This window comes from Bos indicus, chromosome 21 (assembly GCF_029378745.1).
Source record: "Bos indicus isolate NIAB-ARS_2022 breed Sahiwal x Tharparkar chromosome 21, NIAB-ARS_B.indTharparkar_mat_pri_1.0, whole genome shotgun sequence".
NCBI lineage: Eukaryota > Metazoa > Chordata > Mammalia > Artiodactyla > Bovidae > Bos > Bos indicus.
Genome location: NC_091780.1, coordinates 47,895,235 through 47,910,318, shown reverse-complemented (window position 1 = coordinate 47,910,318; position 15,084 = coordinate 47,895,235). Strand labels below are relative to the sequence as shown.

The window sequence follows — 15,084 nt, the reverse complement described above, 5'->3', positions numbered from 1 at the left end:
ATAATTCCCTCATTGATATACCATCCCTTTCCCATGTGATTTCAATACTGACTTCAATCGAGGATGTAAAAATTAGTTCTATGGCATGTAAAAAAATTCCATTTTTCAGAGAGAGACGTGTCAAATATCATACTGTATACATTTATTTTTTATATTTATGAATTCATCCTTGATGAGAGGTTTAGGAAATCTATAGAAAATTTAAATAAAATGGAGTAACATTTTCCTCTAACATTAATCAAAAAAGGAGACATTCACATAGAAAAAATTTCATTTTAAGTTGCTTTATGAGAACCTTGGAAACATCTCTTTAGTTTATCAATCTGCAGGTCACTAATATAGATTCCAGACCAAGTTCTTATCATCATCTCTGATCATAGTTTCTTTATAGTGCTCAATTTCCTTCTTGTGCTCTAAATTAAATTTAAAAAATAAACTTCTTTAATCTTTGTATGTTAGCCAGTGACTAACAGAAGAAAAATTTTCTGGTCTTAGAGTGTTGGACAAGAGTAAAGAGGTTTATCTTCTCAGGCTAAGTAATACCAAATCCAAATTTCAGAAATCAATTAAATTCAGAAAGGAATATTCAGAAAGGAATACCACAAGGGGGCAGGTGAATCCAGGCTAGGTCCTAGGTGAGAGGGTCTCAGTTTTAGGAATTCTGGTCAAAGGAGGGAGAGGATGAAATGAAAACCAGCAACAACTCTAAAGAGAATATTTCTCCAGGAACTTCAGCATTGTGTCTGTGTCGTCCAAGTAAAACTTTATTTAAAATGTATCCAGATACATTTTCTTATCATATACCAAGAAAATGAATGAAAGAAACCAAACCAATGTAGTCACACACTGCAAGTGCCCGCTGTATACACAGAGGCCAATAGCATGCTTTTATCAAGAAGAGAAAAGTTATACACAAACTGAGAAGAAATCCAAAATTTACTACAGAGCAATTAGGGTATTCTTTGAAAATAAACTACAACCAGAGAAAATCTATCAAATTATTAAAAAGATATGAAAAGAAACTTTTGCCTCAAAGTCATCTGAATGATCAACAATTTCATAACAGAGGCATAAACTTTGAATAATAGAGGAATACCAATTTTTTTCCCCCATAGAAAAATTGAGATATTAATTTCAGACATTTTAGGAAAAATAAAAGCTGCTGCTTAAAAGAATCTGCTTTGATTTTCATGAGAAACTAAACTTAGTCTACCAATAGGAAGCAAAATTAACAGAAAACTAGTTCCCCTAAACAAATATTTTTAAATTGACATTAGACATCTCCCATGAGAATGTCAATGACAATATCATCAGTCACCAACATATATATATATATATATTAATATGTACCTTATATGCAAAGTAGCCAGGATTAATTCTACTTGATAAAACTGGAACCTTTTACTAATAGTCTCCTTTTTATACTTCACATTTAGTTATTTGGTGGGGGTAGATAGTGGATTATTTTATCTTTTACAGATTAGTAAAATGAAATGCATAGATCATTGTAGCATAAAATATAATATATAGCATAAAAGACTATAATATATAACATAGTATAAAGTATACAAGATTTATCTCATAACTGGTAGATTTATTTAGTTTCTGATAAAAAAGCTCTTTGAAGTGAGCTTTTAAGTAGCTTCTCTTATTTATGATAAAATTAACTTTATATTTAGGCCTCTACAGTAATTTTTTATAGTAACATTTTAGAAGTCACTTCTTCTATTACAAATCTATTGACTGATGAAGTCATCTCCTAATAGACTTTAAGGAAATCTAGGTGTTAGAACCTGGGGGGCCAAGTTGAGTAATCTTTCTGTTATGATTTATTTGGTTTTGTCCTACCATAGAACTTAACACTGGCCAAACTATTATTAAGCTTATTTTTATTTTTTATTTTTTTTCTTTTTTTAATTTTATTTTATTTTTAAACTTTACAACATTGTATTAGTTTTGCCAAACATCAAAATGAATCCGCCACAGGTATACCCATGCTCCCCATCCTGAACTCTCTCAAATATAAATTTTTATGTCACCTTAACAAAGTCTATTTTTCTCAAATTCATTCTTCTCTTTGTGTGTATATGTGTATATACACATATACATAATACATGCTCATACACATAAACTCATAAACACACATACATACATGATGCAATCTGTTGGTGGTATTTTAGGTTATCCTTTCTTCTCTTCTCAGTCTGTCAATTAGCTTCCTCTTCCCCTCCTGTCTTCATCCTAAGTAATTGCAGGATCCTCAGAAGTTTTGTCACCTAAAGGACATGGAAGCAGCCTCTGCGATACTTAAAAATAATAATGCTTTGATTTGTCAATGTGAGAAGTTGGATGGCTTTTAAAAGCTGACCAGTCAGGGCTATTTGCACATAGTAGACATTCAATAAATATTTGTTGATTTGATTTATTCTAGGGTAAAGACTGGGTTACAACTCTTTTTTTTCTTCACTGATATGCTATGATTTAGCCTGTGTACAAATGAGTTTATGAGTAAACATTAATGGTCATGGTCATTGAAGATGTTTTAGAGGGAAAAAATTCTAGATCTGCAGGAGTTAGGAATAGCAATGATGGGAGTATGTTTAATAAAACACTCCAAGTAGTTATAGAATAGATGATAGACACCATAGATAGGTTCTAACTGAACTGCATTCTGACAAATTATTTGAAAACAAAGTAGCTACTTCATCATTTTTGAATCAATCACATGTTGAGGGTTTAAATTTTTGACTCTATACAATAAAGCAAAGGACCTTTTCATTAAAAAAAATTAGGGATAGTATTTTGGTGATGAAATTTAGTGAGCACATTAAAGCTGTGTAATATTTTCTTTGGTATATTCTCCTTTGTGAGAATCACAAAAGTGTTTATGCATGTTTTATTGACAACTGAGAGGTCATAGAATAAAAAATGAGAACATTTCTCAAATTTCAAGTAACTTTTAAAGAGTTAAACTCTCTAATCCTATCCTTCAAAAGAGCATAATTGATTTCCTCTTTTGGTCACTAACAGCAAAAACTGTTTCTGAGCTTACAACATGTTAATTTTGGCTCAAGGCAAATGTACAACAGCAAGGTTTATGATAAAATCTGTCAAAACATTAACCATGATGGCACAAGCTTCAGCTCTTAACAGCAACAGGGAAGCAGAAGTTTAGGAATAGACACACAGTTGTACATCTAGCTCTGAAAACGCCTGCCTGTGTCACATTATGAAACTTATTCAATTCCTTTTTTCTCATTTCTAATGTGGAAGTTCTATAAGGTGATTATCTGTTTTAATTAACTGGTTTCAAAGAGATGAGAGATCCTAGGATTAAAGATATAAATCTAAGTAAAAAATTACTAAGAGGACTTCAGATGTTCAAGACAAAAGCCAAGATTCTATAGCATTTTCACTTCTTGTCTGATGAGTTTCATGAAAATTAAGTCTTAACATAAGTGGTGTCTTACCCTTTTTGCTACTTTAAGACAAAGATGATTCATTTGGCTATGTACCAGCATTTGAGCACTATACATTTTTACTTTTTCAACATGGTAGACAATGTTGGTAGTTTGGGTTTACTATTCCTTGGTGAGGAAAGAAGCTGTATTTCCTAGAAAATTATGAACAAAATAATGTTATCAAAAGTGAGCCTCTCTGCTGACAGCCAATTATAACCAAGACAGTTAACTTTGTGTGTGAGGTATATACAAGAAACAATTTCAGAGAAGGGCATACTGTCTTGAAAAATGTAATTTGATTAGACACAGCTAGCAAAGATTTATGAAAGTCTTCTTTAGGGAACTCAAAGGTTTTCAGTGTGTTAATGTCATGGTCATACAAGTAGTATGCAGTGAATATGCTATGCTTAAGCATTTCAAAAAGCCTTTGATATAATTAACTTATTTATTGAAGAAAGGTAGGTATTTTTTAAGCTTTAGGATCTTCACTCAACAAGGTTCATGATGCAAATTGGTGGAGACTAGAGATAAAATTAGTAACTAAATATAAATTTTTGAAGCTCTAGCTTGTGGGTAATGTTCACACACAATTTAGTTTTGCTCTCAAAACTATATCTTAGAATAGGGCTTAGGTATTGAAAGAATAATAAAGCACCAGAAAATAAAACATCAGGAAAACTTAACAAAATAATTGGAATTCAGAAGACTTCAGTTACTTTTAGGAAATAAGGAATTATTGAATTTGAAATCATTATTTAAAGTAGCTTGAAGCAATATCAGAAAGCATCTGAGAATGCCCTGGTTTATACACTGCTTGCCTTCTTCTTTTTGCATTCTAACATACTTGGTTCCAGAAAACAACTTAGTTATTACTGTTGTTCAAAAAGATTTAAATGACCTCTCTTGTGGTCTGGAAATTTTGTGTAAACATCGCAAGACAACAAAACCTCATCTTCACTTTATCATGGAGTGAAATTTCAAATGTTGGTTTGTATGGGACCAAAATTGAACAATAATGCAAGAAATTCTGATTAAAAAACAAATCTAACCAAATAAAACAAGCAAATACCCCTCCACCCCCAAAACTCTTCACTTTAAATCGATTATGATTAAAAGTTAAAATCTTCAGGTAAACCCAATGTCTCACCTGGTAATGGGCTAGGTGTTAGATAATTTGACATAACAGTATATTTTATCAGCACTATTTTTTAAAAAGGTGCTCAAATCTTAATCTTCCATTGCATGTATTTTTTAGAAAGACAGATTACATAGATGTTTATAAAAACAAAAATATAGTTTGAAAATTTAGGCTTCATTATTAACAAAAATGATTAAGTATTTACCTGTGCAAAGAAATACAAGACTGAATTTTTGACTTCCAGAAGCTATATGCTAATGGGAGATAGTACAGGGATAATGAAACAAGATGAAACTTATTAACTGCCCTAATAGAGATGAAGGAAGACCTATAAATTATACAGAAAAGAGACTGACTTCTACTTGGTGGTGGGGTAGAAGCGGGGAATTAGGGAAAGCTTCATGTTAGGAGGTGGTATAAAAGTGTTCTTGAAAGATAAATTAGGTTAAACTTGTGAAGGTGACTTTGACTGAGCAGAGGACTAAAAATGGCAAATGAATTAAATAATAACAGTACAGAGTAGGAACTAGAATGGAGAGGAGCACAGGGTCTAAGGTATTAGTATGAATGAGTCACTTTCATTAATTTTCTTGCTATCCAAAGAAAAACAAAATAACATATCAAAACTTTAAAGTATGATTTGGGCCCTTAGTTCTTTTAGAAAATCCAAAAATGGGTCCAGAAAACTTTCCTAAAACCTAAAAAAATAAAAAGCACACACATGCTCACTTCATTGCTTCTAGAAATGATAAAACCACTGTTTGTCTTATTGCAACTTAAAGACAATAATATCTGTAATATTTAGACTTACAGTACACAGGGTAGCTATAATTCTTGAAAAAGTTGTTACAATTTTTATAAAAGGAGAAATAAGTAATTATATGATATGCTTGAGGTCTTCATTGAAAGGAAGCTTCTGATTTCAAAAGATTGTCTTCACTTCTATTTCACAAACAACATTACATATTCACGTTCGTCTGTCATCTAAATAAAAGCAAGAATTACTCTTTGTAGTGTGACCACAACTTAAGAAGATAAGATGCAAAAAGCAAATCTAATTTTGTAAAGTGGGAAGACTATGATGTAAGACATTACTAATTAGTGTGCATACACATTCAAGCAGAGTGATTCTTCAAAGCAATAACACTGAGACATTTTATGTAAAATTATTATATCGCTGTTCAAACTATATTTGAATTTTCTCCTCCAGAATTATCTTCAGAACTTGTTTTTAAGTTGGAAAAAAAAATTCAGTCACCTGGCTTTTGTTTCAAAAAAAGTATGTTTAGAAGCAAAATGAAGCTTAGAGATTTAAAATCAAACCTGTCTTTAAGAAGCCAATGTGTACATAATCTATATAGTTTGAGAAACATTCTTTGTTTCAGGAGGATCTCCCTAAGCAACAAAAACTGTTGGCATGGAAGAAAAGTCCACACAAGACAAAGTCTATTTGACTGCTGCATTTGGCAGCTCTTACCTTTGCAAATATTATGTAATTTTGGTTTCTCAATTTTATGCAAAGTTCCTAAGTTTTAAAATAGGCATACATTTTGAAACTTCCTTTTTTTTTTCTTTTAAATAAAAGCCACTTCTTAATTTAAGCTTCCTTAGGTGCTACCTTGGTTTATTTTTATTTTTTCATATATATCATAAAGGCTACTTTTGGGCGTGGTTCAGTTGGAATAGACAGGCAGTAGCATCTTACTTTCCTAAACACATAGCCTATGGTTTTATTTATAATGCCAGAAATGTTGACTGCTGTTGTTTTCTAAGTCTTACCTTACATGGAACCAGTGTTAAAAGTTCGTTAGCTAGAGCTTAACAACACAATGGCTGAAGGAATGGGGTTACCACACAAGTGTTTAAATTCCATGCCGGATCCCTAGCTACAACAGAGAAGAAAGTTCAAACAACAAAAACAGAGTTGCAAGGTCTGAACTTGTGTGTCACGGATACCTCTTACTCATCACCAGGCAGCTCTTATTCAGGGCAACCAAGCCCTCCCAAGCAACATGGTTAATTGAATAAGGATTCTGAACCTTTTGGCTGCAGATAAACCAAAGTGGCACATGGCTCATAACTCAAACGTTTCATTTTAGGCAGCTGTTAGTTTTCTTGCCCAGGCTAATTTGGATTATTCAATCATTTTCTTTTCTTTAATGAAAAACTGCTTGTAGTTACTGGTGGGGACAAAGAGCTGCAATTATGGATCTTGGAAGGTAAATTTATTACCTACTCATTTTAATCATGTATACAAGTGATACTAAATTCAGAACATTTTATTAGCAATATAATTATACCTGTGTGTGTGTGCGTGTGTGTGTGTGTAAATTTAATAACATTCAGCCCTGGCTACTGTTTCCTACTACGAAGGACCTGGAACCTCCCATACTGAACAACTAAAAATGTTGTACAGAAAATGAGAAACATCTTCTTAAATGCATCATTACATTGGCAAGTAGGTAAGGAATACATAGAGTAAACCTAAGTACAACTGGGAACCCTTAATGGTATGTGAAGCATGAAGGGCAAGGTTTTTACCTTGAGAGCATTTGACTTATGATCGAGGTGAGGTTGAGCTCTGGTTTTCCATGGCCTCCTAATGGAGCAGGGGACAAAGTCCAGGGCCCACACATGAAGAGAAATCTTAAACTCAGACTATGAATAGAAGATAGAAAAAAAAAATCCCTTATGAATTTTATAAACACAAGCTAGGCTTCATATGAATTTTCATCCCAAATTATTTAAGCAGCCCAATAAAATTCAAATTAAGCTCTTAAAGTATGCTAAGGCCTGTACTTATTCCCAGGCAGAAGCAAATGCAAAGCCTCTATGAAGGAATCTACCTTCAATTAAGGCGTGAAAACTCCCATAGGAACTAATTCTAAGACATATAAGCTCATATTCACGAATCAGTAAACATCAAAAAAGGCAAGTTAAATGTAGCTAGCAGAAATAATATTAAAATTGGAGCAATAAATATTTGAGATTGTAAAATAGTCAAAAGTATAGAATTGTTGTTCTTGTTTAGTTGCTAAGTTGTGTCTGAGCCTTTTGTGATCACATGGACTGCAGCCGTCCAGGCTGCTTTGTCCCTGCAGTTCTCCAGGCAAGAATCCTGGAGTGCGTTGCCATTTCCTTCTTCAGGGGATCCTCCCAACCCAGGGATTGAACCCATGTCTCCTCCATTGGCAGGTGGATTCTTTACCACTGACCCACCAGGGAAGCCCTAAGTATAGAATAAGCATGTTTAAAATGTACAAGAAAATTAAAAAGGGGTTGAAAATATGATAGAGAAACAAGAGACCACAAGAATGATCAAACAGACTTGGGGATGAACAAAATATAATTTCCTGAAATGAAAAATATAATAACAAAAATTAAAAACGCACTGGAATTCTGCTTCCAGACAGAACAGAGTCATTTGTGGCAGATCAATGCTTTGCAAGAACAACTAGTAAAGCTGGATGAAATACAAAACATATTTGTTTAAAAGTATCAGAGAAGGGCTGAAACAAAGACAGCTAGAGGAATGAAGACTCCAAAGGCGAGAGCTGAGAGGCAAGCTAATGGTCTGCAGCTGCTCTTCCCCTGGAAGCATTTGCTGGCGCTGGGTTTGTCCTGGCAGAAGGCTGCTGTTAGAGACAAGAAACCAGCAGAACTTTGGGAAACCTCTCAGGGTTGGAGTGAGAGCCCTAGAAAACCAAAGGGGCCTGAGACACACGCCTTGTTGTTTAGTTGCTAAGTTGTGCCTGACTCTCTGCAACCCCGTGGACAACAGCATGCCAGCCTTCCCGTTCCTTCCCTATCTGCTGGAGCTTGCTCAAACTCATGTCCCTTGAGTTGGTGATGCCATCCAACCATCTCATCCTCTGTCGTCCCCTTCTCCTCCTGCCCCAGCATCAGCGTCTTTTCTAATAAGTTTGCTCTTTGCATCAAGTATTGGCCAAAGTATTGGAACTTTATGCCTAGTTTCCCCTTCAAAGTATTTGGCAAATTCTGGGCTCTCCTAGGTGGAAGATTAAAAAAGCTCATATAAGAATATCTAAAGGACTCAAGTGAAGATATTACTTTCAGCACTGAAAGCCTAGTGAGCTACCCCATAGGAAAAGGGGCAAACCAGAGAAAACTGAGCCTTATTCAAACTGCAACTCAGCTTCAACTCAGCATACTTGACTGGATTAAGGTGGACGTCTACCCAATCTTTCCAATAGAGGAAAGATGAAGCTCTCTCTAGTGGAAAGCAAAAGTACCTGGCAGGCTCAGGGTGTCTTATATTAAATAAACAATTAATAGGCATGCCAAGAGAGGACCATGGATCTAGACACCTAGAAACGAAACAGATATTAAGGACTCAGCGGTGATTCAGATATTGGAGTTAATAGGTATGGACTTTTAATTACTAATTTATAGAAACTAAGTTACTATAGTTTCTTATAGTTATAAGCAATGGGGAGACAATATATTTAGAAAGATGAGTATTTCACCAGAGAATTGAAATGCACCAAAAACACCAAGAGGAAGACTGTAAATTAAAAAACAAAATATCTGAAATTAAGAATTGAATAGATGGCTTTAACAGCAGGAAACAAGATTAGTGAAATAAAAGACAGGTAATTTTGAAAATTTAAAACTAATGCACATGAAAAAAAAAGGCAAACACAGAAGAGATATGTGGGAACAGTGAAAAAATATATATAGTTGGAGTCATAAAAGGAAGGAGAAAAATATACAAAGCAAAGATTTCCTAAAATTGACAACAGATATGAAGTCAGAGATTTAATAGATCTACAAACTCAAGCAAAGACCATAAAAAAAAAAAAAAAAAAAAAAACCTGCCAAACAAAATAAAACACCCTGTCCGCAAAACCCAACAATGAAAAAGATCTAAAAAACAATCAGAGAAAACAGACATTTTACTTTCAGAAGAACATTAAGACTGGATGGTTGATTTCTCAACAGGGGTGAGGGAAGCTAGACATTAAGAGTATGACATTTTAGAAAGAGTTATAGGAGAACGTATACTTCTGGTCATGATGGAATAACAGGGACCACGTTTACCCTCTCCACCTTAAAAAAAAAAAAAAAAGCAAATGACCAAACGACCAACTAACCAACCAACCAAACAAAAAACAAAAGAAAAATCCCCCAAACAAACCAAAACCTCAAAACAAAACAAAAAGACCCACCAAAAGCAAAACAACAACAAAAACAGGTGGAAATACGTGAATCAAAGTCTTTGTACTTGGGACAACAGGCAAACAGGACAGTGATCCCAGAGAGAAGGGGAAGAAAGGGAGTCCAAAGATGATTCCAGCGCATCACATGGTGAGTTTACCGAGCAGAGTGCAGGAGAAAGACCAAAACAGAGTCTGGGAGCTTCCCTGAATTGAGAACATAGAGTTGAGACTTGGGGGAGGTCAAAGTGGTTAGAATTTGCAGTCAGAGTACTAGAGAGGGTAGATTCTGGAACAAAAATTACTGTACAGAAAGAGAGTGAGAGCAAGTGGGCTCAGAAGAGCTACAGAGCATTCCTTGAGTCTTCCTCTGAGTATGGACCAGCAGACTTGCGTAAGTAAACTACCAAGGCTAAGGTTAGAACTTTAGAGAGGTGCAGGCAGAACGACGACCCAAACTCACACATAGGTGTGACTAGTCAGAGCAGAGTCAACTCACACTGCACAGGGCATCAGGTATTCAGAAAGGGATGGCCTAAGCGGAGGGGGAGAATGAGCCCTAGACTTAAGTTTCTCTGGTCCTACTGACTGAAGCTTAAAACCTACTAGCAAGGATCAAAACTGTTTCCAAATCATGTAACTGCATCCCTGAACACACTTCAAAATTTTTAATGAAAAACAAAAATATCTAACACCCAACAAGATAAAATTTACAATGACTTGCGTCTAAAACAAGTTATCAAGCATACAAAGCAGAAAAATACAACTCATGATTGTACAGCACAGGGAAATAGCTATTATTTTGTGTTAACTTTAAATGGAATATAATCTATAAAATATTGAACCACTATGATGTACACCTGAAACTAATATAATATTGTACATCAACTAACAGTTCAGTTCAGTTTAGTTGCTCAGTCGTGTCCGACTCTTTGCGACCCCATGGACTGCAGCACACCAGGCTTCCCTGTTCATCACCAACTTCCAGAGTTTGCTCAAACTCCATGTCCATTGTGTCGGTGATGCCATCCAACCATCTCATCCTCTGTTGTCCCCTTCTCCTCCTGTCTTCAATCTTTCCCAGCATCAGGGTCTTTTCCAATGAGTCAGTTCTTTGCATCAGGTGGCCAAAGTATTGGAGTTTCAGCTCCAGCATCAGTCCTTCCAATGAATATTCAGGACTGATTTCCTTTAGGATGGACTGGTTGGATCTCCTTGCAGTTCAAGGGACTCTCAAGAGTCTTCTCCAACCCTACAGTTCAAAAACATCAATTCTTTGGCTCTCAGCCTTATTTATGGTTCAACTCTCACATCCATACATGACTACTAGAAATACCATAGCTTTGACTAGACCGAACTTTTTTGGCAAAGTAATATCTCTGCTTTTTAATATGCTGTTTAGGTTTGTCATATATTTTCTTCCAAGGAGCAAGCATCCTTTAATTTCATGGCTACAGTTACCATCTGCAGTGATTCTGGAACCCAAGAAAATAAAGTCTCTCACTGTTTCCATTGTTTTCCTGTCTATTTGCCATGAAGTGATGGGACCAGATGCCATGATCTTAGTTTTCTGAATGTTAAGTTTTAAGTCAATTTTTTCACTTTGCTCTTTCACTTTCATCAAGAGGCTCTTTTGTTCTTCTTCACTTTCTGCCATAAGGGTGGTGTCATCTATATATCTGAAGTTATTGATATTTCTTCTGCCAATCTTGATTCCAGCTTGTGCTTCATCCAGCCTGGCATTTCACATAATGTACTCTGCATGTAAGTTAAGTAAGCAGGGTGACAATATACAGCCTTGATGTACTCCTTTCCCGATTTGGAACCAATCCATTGTTCCATGTCCAGTTCTAACTGTTGCTTCTTGACCTGCATACAGACTTCTCAGGAGGTAGGTAAGCTGGTCTGCTATTCCCGTCTCTTTCAGAATTTTCCACAGTTTGCTGTGATCCACACAGTCAAAGGCTTTGGCGTAGTCAATAAAACAGAAATATATATTTTTCTGGAACTCTCTTGCTTTTTAGATGATCCAATGGATGTTGGCAATTTTGATCTCTGGTTCCTCGCCTTTTCTAAATCCAGCTTGAACATCTGGAAGTTCATGGTTCACATACTGTTGAAGCCTGGCTTGTATCAGGCTTCAACTATAAAGTATCAAATATACTTCAACTTTACTTCAATTAAAGAAAAAACAACTTATGATAAGGAAATCAATAGAAATAGACTTGGAAATAGAATAGATAATAGAATTAACAGACAAGCACAGTATTCCAGAAAATAGTTCAAAGCATGAAAAAATTAAGGAGATTTGAAAGACATTAAAAAGACCCCAATTTAAAATTTTAGAGATGAGAAGTATATTTGTGATGTAAAAGGCTCTAGATGGAATTAAGAAGAGTAAATTAGATACTCCAAAAGAAAAGGTCGGTAACTTTAAAGACAAAATAATAGAAAGTATTCAAAATAAAACACCCAGAGGAAAAAGAAACACTCCTCTGCCACTGGCAAAATGAACGAAGAATGAATGAGCCGTAGGACAACCTCAAGTGGCCTAATATATATTAAGTAGCAGTTCTAGAGGGGGAGGAAAGAGTTTGAGGACAAATGGTATTGGGGGAAAAAGCCAAAATTTAAAAAAATTGATGAAGATTATAAACTTATAGTCCAAGAAGTTCAACAAATATGCACAGGAACATGCAGAAATCTGTAACACATCACAATCAAGTGGGCTAAAACGAGTAATGAAGGTAAAATCCTTAAAGCAGCCAGAGGACATATGTGCAGAGAACAAAAATTAAAATGACAGTAGCCAGAGACGGTGGAATAACATCTTGAAAATATTTTCCCAAAACGTTAACCTAGAATTCTATAACCAGAAAAAAAACTTTCTTCGCCCAACAAAATGAAGGCTAAAAAAAGACAGAGACATTTTCAAACATACAAAAGCTGAAAGAATTCATTATTTACAGCCCAGCGTTGTATAAAAGATACATACTTCAGGAAGGAAGAAAATGGTAGCAGGTGGAAACTTGGATCTACAAGAAGAGTACTAGAAATGTAAATACGTGGGTAAATAGAAAATATTGTTGTTCTTACTTTTTGAGTCACTTTAAAAGTAGTTAATTATTTAAAGCAAAACAATAATTAAATTATTATTGTATACCTATGTAAAAGTAAAATGCATGACAACAATATCACCAAGGTCATACATGGTGAGACAATTTTTTTAAACAGCAATCTGACTGTTTAGATATTATCAGTTTATAGAAACTTCACCCCAACAATTCCTACTGCCCACCCCACCCTAGTCCTCTTGTAGCCATGCACCTTAAGCTTTAAATCCTAAGTTCACTACAGGTGACACTGTGTTACACAGTCTGCTTATATTTACCTTATCTTGATTGAATAACCAAACACAACAGAAGCAGTGTTCTTTGATTTCAGCTGTTGGCTACAGCAAAATTCCACATACGAATTTCAAAATTAGTAGAGGTGCTTTGTCATAGTTTCAAATCATTTTTTTATTAAGAGAATTTGATTGCCTGTCTTAGGTTCTTTCTAACCAAAATACAATTTCTCGATTAAGGACAATCTCTTTAACAAGTGGTGCTGGGAAAACTGGTCAACCACTTGTAAAAGAATGAAACTAGAACACTTTCTAACACCTTACACAAAAATAAACTCAAAATGGATTAAAGATCTAAACGTAAGACCAGAAACTATAAAACTCCTAGAGGAGAACATAGGCAAAACACTCCGACATACATCACAGCAGGATCCTCTATGACCCACCTCCCAGAATATTGGAAATAAAAGCAAAAATTAACAAATGGGACCTAATTAAACTTAAAAGCTTCTGCACAACAAAGGAAACTATTAGCAAGGTGAAAAGGCAGCCTTCAGAATGGAAGAAAATAATAGCAAATGAAGCAACTGACAAAAAACTAATCTCAAAAATATACAAGCAACTCCTACAGCTCAATTCCAGAAAAATAAATGACCCAATCAAAAAATGGGCCAAAGAACTAAATAGACATTTCTCCAAAGAAGACATACAGATGGCTAACAAACACATGAAAAGATGCTCAACATCACTCATTATCAGAGAAATGCAAATCAAAACCACTATGAGGTACCATTTCACGCCAGTCAGAATGGCTGTGATCCAAAAGTCTACAAGCAATAAATGCTGGAGAGGGTGTGGAGAAAAGGGAACTCTCTTACACTGTTGGTGGGAATGCAAACTAGTACAGCCACTATGGAGAACAGTGTGGAGATTACTTAAAAAACTGGAAATAGAACTGCCTTATGATCCAGCAATCCCACTGCTGGGCATACACACTGAGGAAACCAGAAGGGAAAGAGACACGTGTACCCCAATGTTCATTGCAGCACTGTTTATAATAGCCAGGACATGGAAGCAACCTAGATGCCCATCAGCAGATGAATGGATAAGAAAGCAGTGGTACATATACACAATGGAGTATTACTCAGCCATTAAAAAGAATACATTTGAATCAGTTCTAATGAGATGGATGAAACCGGAACCTATTATACAGAGTGAAGTAAGCCAGAAAGAAAAACACCAATCCAGTATACTAACACATATATATGGAATTTAGAAAGATGATAACAATAACCCTGTGTACGAGACAGCAAAAGAGACACTGATGTATAGATCAGTCTTATGGACTCTGTGGGAGAGGGAGAGGGTGGGGAGATTTGGGAGAATAGCATTGAAACATGTATAATATCATGTATGAAACGAGTCGCCAGTCCAGGTTCGATGTACGGTACTGGATGCTTGGGGCTGGTGCACTGGGACGACCTAGAGGGAGGGGAGGGGAGGGAGGAGGGAGGAGGGTTCAGGATGGGAAACGCGGGTATACCTGTGGCGGATTCATTTCGATATTTGGCAAAACTAATACAATATTGTAAAGTTTAAAAATAAAATAAAATTAAAAAAAAAAACAAAAAAACAAAATACAATTTCTCTTTAATATTTTACTAGTGCCAGTAGTAAAGTACCTAATAAATCTGTCCTTAATGACTTTTAACTTTATTAAACTTGTAAGACAGTCAGACAGGTTGACAGTGGACGTCATCTGTTTCCTTACTGTCGTGTATTTTATAGGCATATTCCGTACAGTGCCTTCAGGACTGAACACTTTTAAAAGCTTGATTAAATGTCTAAATAACTGTATTGAAATGTATAAAATTTGCAGTAGAGAGCTTATATGACTGAAAAGTAAATATATATTTCAGATTTTGGAGTTTGTGCATTAAAATACACCTTTCTTAATAATCT

At 35.2% G+C, this 15,084-nt stretch overlaps 1 long non-coding RNA gene across 1 annotated transcript; it reads right to left on the bottom strand.

Annotated features, from left to right (window-relative positions):
- Positions 1–748: 748 nt before the first annotated feature.
- LOC139178232 (uncharacterized) lies at positions 749–8,996 on the bottom strand. The gene is made up of 2 exons (XR_011562670.1): positions 7,141–8,996; positions 749–5,583 (listed from the first exon to the last, which is right to left on the bottom strand). It is a non-coding gene; the product is annotated as an uncharacterized lncRNA (long non-coding RNA).
- Between the last annotated feature and the right edge of the window lie 6,088 nt (positions 8,997–15,084).